Source organism: Phaethon aethereus (assembly GCF_964289735.1).
Source record: "Phaethon aethereus genome assembly, chromosome: 2".
Lineage (NCBI taxonomy): Eukaryota > Metazoa > Chordata > Aves > Phaethontiformes > Phaethontidae > Phaethon > Phaethon aethereus.
In genome coordinates, this window is record NC_138582.1 from 134,682,994 (window position 1) to 134,691,270 (window position 8,277).

An 8,277-nucleotide genomic window follows, 5' to 3' on the forward strand; every position below is an offset into this window, starting at 1 on the left:
CCATTGATCCTTCCATACAAAAAAAAAAAGAACCCAATACCCAAAGCCAAAAGATTACCACAAAAAACCCAGCAAGGACACCAGCTGAAAGCCAAGGAAAAGAAGATGAAAAGAAAAAAAAAAATCCAAGGAGAAAACCCTCTAAACAATCTCAAACAGAACAAAGTATACTGAAATGCAGAAAATAAAATAATTTTATACCGGTAACAGGAATGAGTTGGCTTGGTTTGAGAATTGGGAAGGGAAGAGGACAAAATCCATTGCTTACTACACATGGCTAGCACTTATCAGTAGAAAGGACTAAATTTCCCTTTCTTTTTTGGTTGAAGCTGTCACTTCCATGGTGACATCTGTGGGATCCAAGGATATGTGATGTGATAAGAGGTCCTGACTTTCTGGAGGCAGTCAATGTTTTGGTAATCTTGATAGCCTGAAGTGCTGTGCTGCTGCTGGCTGCTAACTAGCAAAGTAGAGGAAAATAGGAACGACAGAGCACTTGGTGCTTTCAAGATCTGTTTGCTGTACATCTAAAGCTCTTGGAAGAAACAAAATTTTTTATATTTGGTTTCTTTTTATTTACTGATGCAGTGGTATGCCAGGAACAATTTGTCACTGAGGCTGTAGGAACCCAGGATAGAAAGGCAAGATAGTGCAAGGTGAAAGGGGAGATTGCATTGTATTTTGCAGCCACAGCATTTAGAAAGATAGTATCCAGCCAGCAATGGAGTTCACGGCTAAATAACAAGTATGTTTTTACTCAGGTGGATTAGCTGAAAGAAGAAGAGTTACGTAGCTCTGAAACTTCAGTCTTAAATGATTTAGCAACTTCAGGGGTTTAGCTTAGGCTGGAGATTTCAGCTGGAACGTGGGAGTTTCTCTTAGGCAGAGGCTTATGCCAGGTCCATTTAGGAACCTACACCTGTCAGAAAATATTTTGTTATGCCTGGAAAAAAAGATTTCAGCTCCGAGGTTTCTTACTCATTCAAGCTGCATTTATATTATTGCTAGTTGCCTGAGCAATTTTTGAAACTTACTTCAGTGCCTATTGGTGTTTATCCTTTTTTGCAACCGTATCTTTAAAACATTTTAAGGGTTCCTAAATCTCTTTCTGCCTGTTTTTCCTTTTTGATATCTTAAATCTATATGACTCATGGATCTCTCATACTACGTTGCTATGTGCCAACAATGCACTGTACCCAACCTGATTGGCTTTGGGATGCTTCCAGAGAAAGGGTGGGAAAAGTAGAACATGTTGTATTGATCTAGATGAGTACAACAGGTGCCACCTTTGCAATGGCTGGATCTTCACCATGATTAGACCAAATGTATGTTGGAGCTGTATGTGTATCATACTGCCTTTTCTCCTGGAAGCTGTTTGCAGAGGCATTGCTAATGCTATGTTTGCCTGGACACCGTTTAGGTAGCATCTCTTTTTTCTGTTTTGTTGATGTGTTCAGCATCAGTATCAGCCTCTTTCAAGCATCTGCTTGTCTTCTCCAATGGCATCCTTTACGATCGGGATGACTTACACAAAACAATTCACCATTGCCAGATTGAAAACCTTTTGCAAAAGATCTTCCGCACCAATTCCTCCAAGTGATGAGCATGTTGCAAGGCACCAACTATGCATACATAAATAAAAAGCTAAAACCCCTTATATCTGCTGGTATCCTGCACCTCATATTTCTTTTAAAACCCTTAATATGGTTGCTGTTGGTAAAACACCAACAAGGATGATAACAACAAGAATAATATTTGAAGAGCCAACAAAGCACACAGGGTCTGCTAGTGACAGAGTTTGCTACCTGCATTTGTGTGCCAATGCTGAATTGAGACTCTCTTCTGTCTCAATGTGTATTGAACCTACATAATTAATAGAGTAAAAGTTATTCCTGAGTATAAAATTGATTTTGAATCCCATAATTAAATTAGAACGGCCACTTTCTTAAGCACTTCCCAAAATTCTCCTTCTTTAAAGACTTAGAGCAAGGAAATGTTAGCAAAAACTTGGCACTGTTTCAAACCTGGAGCTTTTTTTTTGGTCACCTGGATGTTTTTAAATGTCTGAACAGCATGGCTTTTCACAGGAGGCAGTGAAAAGAGAAAGCGTCCCTCATGGGTCACACCGGTGGGGTAACCCACCGGAGGGCTGCTGGCTCTGCAGCCCACACCACAGCATCGCCAATGTTTGTGGCCAAAAGGAGCCAGCAGAGCAGGAGATGTGAACTGCTGCCAACTCATATCCCTCGTATCACTTTGTTCAGGACTGAATGAGATCTGTCAGTCTTTTTCTGGAGTACGATCTCATGGCCCAGATAAGGACCTTGCTCTTGACCTCACTTCCCCCCTCCCACGGTGTCAGATGCTGACTTGCCTGATGAAAGTGTTCATTTAATAATGGTTCTTTCTGCCCTGCCATATCTGCTCCTTGTGTCATTCAGATGATACCAGTATGTTCTTCACTCTATTTTGAATAATACACATTTTTTTAAAGCTACTCTTAGATGAGGAGAAAGGAATGAGATGCTGTCTCCTCAAATCACAGTCCTGGGTAATTATGGCTAGGTTAAGCACTGAAGGCCTGAAATCAAACCCAGACTATACAATTGCTGTAGCTAAAAAATAATATTCCCTAAGATTCAGGGTGTTACAGTGTCATCTTCATAAAGAAAAGTATTACTTGTCTGGCAGGGTACCCTCCAGCTAATTTAATGACACTTTTGATTCTCTTGTCCCTGCTGCAGCGCCTGGATTTCTGCATGACAAGAGCTCAGCTCTGCCCTGCATTTTGGCATGTATGCTTTGGCTCTCTGCCCCTGAACTTTAATGGGAAAGCATTGCAAAACTAAGCAGTAAAACCATTGCTGCCTTACTCGAGGTGAGATGTCTGACTCGGGAGCAAAGCAGTTGTAGTCACTGCCTGCCTGCAACCTCCTTTAAGTTTCTGCAGGCGGAAATGTATAAAGGATTCCTAGATGGAAACCAATCAGTAATTCCACAATCTCATGTCTGCCTTGTGCCCCAGTGCAGGCCCCAAAAACCCCTCTACTTCATCAACTTTGCGCTGCTCCAGCTACACCAAGCAGATGGCAAAGTGGAGGGAATCATATGGAATATATGTGTTGTGATGGATCTCTTCTGTCTAGGCACAAGTGTGACTTCTCACCGCCCTGCACACTTCCACCCATAGCATCACCTTCAGGTGCTTCATGAATAAAATAGCTGCTACTCTACACTGGAGACCACACTTATAGCTGAAGTCCTGTGAAGGGAAACCATGCGTCTGGGATCAACTTTTTCTCCTATTTCCTAATTAGCATAGCTTTAATGCAGCTCAACATCTGGGCTATTGCCGTCAGCATAGCCCCAACCGGAGCTGTATTTGCTGTCCTGGACTCTAGCAGGCTGTTTCCACAACAGTCAGCAACCAGCTCCCTGTCCAAAGAAGAAATTTCTCCCACACTGTTTGCTTGTGTATTAAGTTTTTGGTTCTCTTATTCTTTATTTTTCAAATGTACATAAATGCTGAAGAAATGTCGAGGATTTCGAAGAGGAAAAGGAGGGATCACAGATGTGGAATGGGAAAGGCTAAGCGTGACAGAGAAACAGTACTGAGCCATCAAGCAGCTAAGGAGGCGTATTTGGTCTGAATTTGACACTGACATAGCTAGCTGTTTTTTGTCCTTCGTCTTCATCATGAAATACTTTTCATGACATCATTCACTAGAGTGATACAGAGCTGTTGGCTAAAGCATACATTCACAGTCACGCTTACCAAAAATACTGAGATTATGCATGTAGTCAAGTATTTCTGAAATAGTCCAAGTGGCTCTTCAATGCGTCAACACGTTATTTTCTTTCCAAAAGGTCTTTGTCTTTCACGTCAGCTCTGTTTACCATCTCATGCCATTTATTGTTTTTTACAAACTTCTCAAAATATTTTAAGACTAGAGTTTAAACAGTTTAAACAGTGACATGAACTAAAAATTGAGGCTTCCTATCTGAACGGTGAAAAGCAAAATCTTAGGTTTAGTTGTAACAGGAGACAGTACCAATCACCAGATTTGTGGTTCCTTGCAACCAACACCACAGGTCTTAGTTTTATTGATGGTAGACAACTCTGGCTTCTCTTATACATACTGGGTGCTTAGTATTTCCAAAAAAAAGGTTAGTTCTAGAATATCCTAGGAGACCAAACATGCTATGGGCTATGGTGTGTATTGTCTGAACCCCTAATGGGAGAGGAGGCTGCGTGCCATTGTGCCTTGTCTAGCTGCAGTAACCAAATGAGGACCGAAACACTCCAGTGGGCATCAAGTTCATTATTTGCATTTGCTTTTTTCTTTAGAGTTTTGAATCTGTTCCACAGCAATGCCCTTATTTAGCGACTACATACTTCTGGTTTTTCCTTGACCGCAAAGATCTGTAACTTCTTGACTCCTTTTCCAGTATTATTCTCATTTTCTTGGCAAACTTGTAGAAGGAAATTAGGAAAAGGTTACAAAGAAATCAGAAGTTGCACTGTGACTCACTCAATGGAAGCAAGATGTCTGAGTATAGTAATATGTTCTGACAAATTAAAAATTATTTTAATAATGAAATTATTCAAGATGGATAATAAGGTTATTTCAGGAAGAGCCGCCACTTGTCTATAACCCAGGCAATAGAGAAAGTCCAAGGTACTGAAAAACATAGGTTGCCAAGTCCAAAACCAACCTTTAATTTTATACCGCAGTTTTTATATTTAAAATTAACTGGATGTGCATTTTTGCAAGAATGATTACATTTAGATAATAGCTATTAGCATGGAGATCTCTAACTGGGGTCCAACTCGGAGGTCAGAAATCAAATGTGTGTTTTCCCTGTAGGATGGCTGAGCATCTAAATTGATTGCATCTGCCATTACCTGTAATTTTGTGTCTGCAATTCAAAATAAGGAGCTTTCCATCCTCAATTCAAAATTTGGTTCACATCACTCATTTATTAGAATCTTCTCTTTTGAGTATTCAGCTGCACATAATGACACCAAAAACTAAGGCTAGACATGCATGACCAGTTGACGATACCAGAATAGTACATCAAAGAAAGCGTCTTCTAGATGACTGGTCAATAAATCTGCTTGACAATTTAATTGGTATAATTGATAAAATCCATATAACTACTAGGAAGGAAATTAAATTACTTTGTACAAATCAGATTGGGATTTAGATTAAAATTTTCTGGGTCAATTCTGTTTCATGCAAATTATGTTATGGAAGACCCCCTGGTTTGGAACGCATTTATTAAGCTTTCTCATAAAAGTGTATTAATTCACATACGATGGCATAGCCTAGTATCCCCGCACACAATGTACGTACGTTTCCCATGTGGTCTTCAAATCTGCACATCTGTATGCACAAAAATGCCGCAATAACCACAAGTAGTATTGCTGGTTTATTCTTACGTGATCAGACAGTGCCTTAGGAGACACAACAGGTTGTAGTAATGCTCTGACGTGGTGGGTGTTAAAGCACCTGCGTTATTCACAAAGGCCTTCTGCTGTATTAATGGTGAGCTTTAGGACTTCGTTCAGTCCTAACTAAAGAAGAAAATGGCTGGAGCTGCTGAATGGAGGTCTGCGGCTTGCGTTGTACAGGTAGGGAGACTAAGTAATTACAACAGCTTCTCCCAGCCTTAAAACCCATGAAAGGAAATACTTTTTTTTTTTGCTTTTCAAGCTTGATGGAGAGAAAAGAAAGAGCTTGTTATTTCTGGTATGTAGTAGAAGAGTGGAAGGATTTCTGACGACCCCGTTGTTTCTGTGATGATGCATCTGGACCTTCTCAGGTCCTGAGGGAGAGGCACGATTGCTTCTGCCAAGTCTCAGAAATCTCTACGTATTTCTGATACAGGAGAGTTTAATGGAAGAGGATCAGTAATGCTGGCATGCCGCCGTGGGAGTGCTCGAGCCCACGTTCATAGGAAAGCAGAGACACGTAGGAAAGCTGCGCTCTTAAATGGGAGGGGTGGGCAAAGCCTGGAGGCCACTCCAGTCCCACAGCCTGCTTACGGGGACGGTGCTGCAGTCACTGGGAGGGGAAGGTGCTTTTCATGAGAACGTAACACCAGCTGCCGGTGGCCGAGGAAAAGAAATGGTTGGAGGCCTGCTGCTTGTGTGTACATGACTGCGTACCAGCTGTACAGTAATATTGTAATAAAAGCTGTTTGGGCAATCATTGTTATGCTGGTGCTGTTTAGCAGCTTGCTTCCAGTATTGCATTACAAAAATTACATATTTCATATAATCGGGTCTGTCTCTTACTTAATCATCCTGCTCTGTGTATGAATCTTTAAAATGGACAGGTCTATAAATCACATGCATTTTTCATTTACCGTTTATTCTAAGCCAGGCAGTTTCTTATTTAAAACGCCATATGAATAAATCTAATAATCCTTATTCACTTACATCATCTCAAACTTTAAATCTAGTTCTGACTGAGGTCATAAGTGAAATCAGTATTAAGGGCAAAACTAGCAGCTGTAACAACTATAATAGCTCACCAAATTATATTAACGGGCTGAAATAACATTAAAAATGAGGAAGAATTGAATTACATTATTAAAGCATGCTATGCTGAATCAGGCAAACATTTAGCCTAACCAGAGATCCTGAATGTGCATGTACTGAGTTTATCATCACACTGGTCCATATGCCCTGGATAAATGTGGAATAAAGACACTCCTCTGAATGTGTCTATTTATAAACTGCATTTGTATATGGTGTTATACAGATTTTTTTTAATGCAATAGCTATGTTCTAAACAACTGTCCTCACGGCTAGAGTCAGAAATACACTTCTTGGTCTAGAACAGGCAGTTTTGCTGGTCTTATATCAGATGTGATTCCGATCCTTTTAGTCAGCAATACAGGAGTTCTCATGGAAGAATTATCAGAATTATTCCCCTCTCTTCCTGAAAAACTCAACAAATCCCATTTTGCTATTAAAGAAAATGATTAACCGACTCAAGCAATCCGTCTGTCTTAGAAACAACTTACAATTTCTATGAAAAGAAACACACAAAAGAAAGCGAAAGATTTCTTTGGTGACACAGGAAGAAGCTGTATGTCACTGGGGAGGGTCTGAAAGCCCTCAGCATTACTCCCAAGCAGTGATGGATTTCAGAGGCTTTGCTTATAGCAACCACCTATGTGTCACAGCACTTGCCACTACCGCTGCGGCAGGTTCTGCGAGGAAGTGTCCCTCCAGAGCTCGGCGAGAAGAAAGATCTACTTCACATTCTCACCGCTACTTTTAGTAATAAGTGGGCTTTGAGCTATTGTTATTCAGCTTTTGGATCACTGCAGCCTATACACAGGAACTACAACACCCGTTACATCTACTAATTTCCAGCACTGATGGGAAGAGCGTAAGGAGCAGGGCAGGATTCTTCCTCCGCTGAGCCCTCCCAGCTTCTGGCAATGCACAGCCAGAGGCTGCTTCCGGGCTGCCAGGTTTGTCAGCTGCCCCTGGGTCTATTTCCTCCGAATTCATCAAATTCCCTTTTAAATCCGTTTGCACCTTAGGCCTCCACAGGGTTCTCATACCCTGCTGGGGGCAATCTGCTAGCTGATCACTTTATGAATTGTCCCTTATATCATATGATCTGTGTTATGAGAAACAGTAAAAAAACCCGTCCCTTGTTCACTTTTGCCGTGCTGGCCATACTCCTACAGACCTCTCTCAATCCAAACCTTCACGAGAGCTAGTCCAGACTTTGGATCCCCCCTCTTGCCTGTTTCCACACATTTCTGCACACAGTACCGGCAGTTTATGTGGTGGTATAGCGATGCTTTGTTTCCCATTTGATTTCCAAGACAGCGTTTAACATTTTATTTACCGTTTTGTTCAGGAACAAAAAGCTGCCAACGCACAGGCTCCACTATACTGGGCTCTGTAAAAACATAATAAATAACACATATGACAGACAGTGCCCCATGGAGGTCCTGGTATAGGTCCTGGTATAAGTTCCTTATAAGTTGCAAGCTGCAATCAGGTGGACAGAAATAAGCGTCTTGGGATATACACAAATCTGCACTATTTGGTTGTAGATGTTGATGCTTTTTGTGCCTTTATCGGTCAGGTTATACTTCATTGGTAATGGAAGAGGTGACTACCAAGAAGGGACTGGGAGGATTTTGTGTGACGACAGTTTCAGTATAGCCAAAGCATACAGGACAGGCTGAGGGAAGTGGAGGGAAAGAGAATCACGCTTTTCTCTAACTCGGTGCAACAGAGTC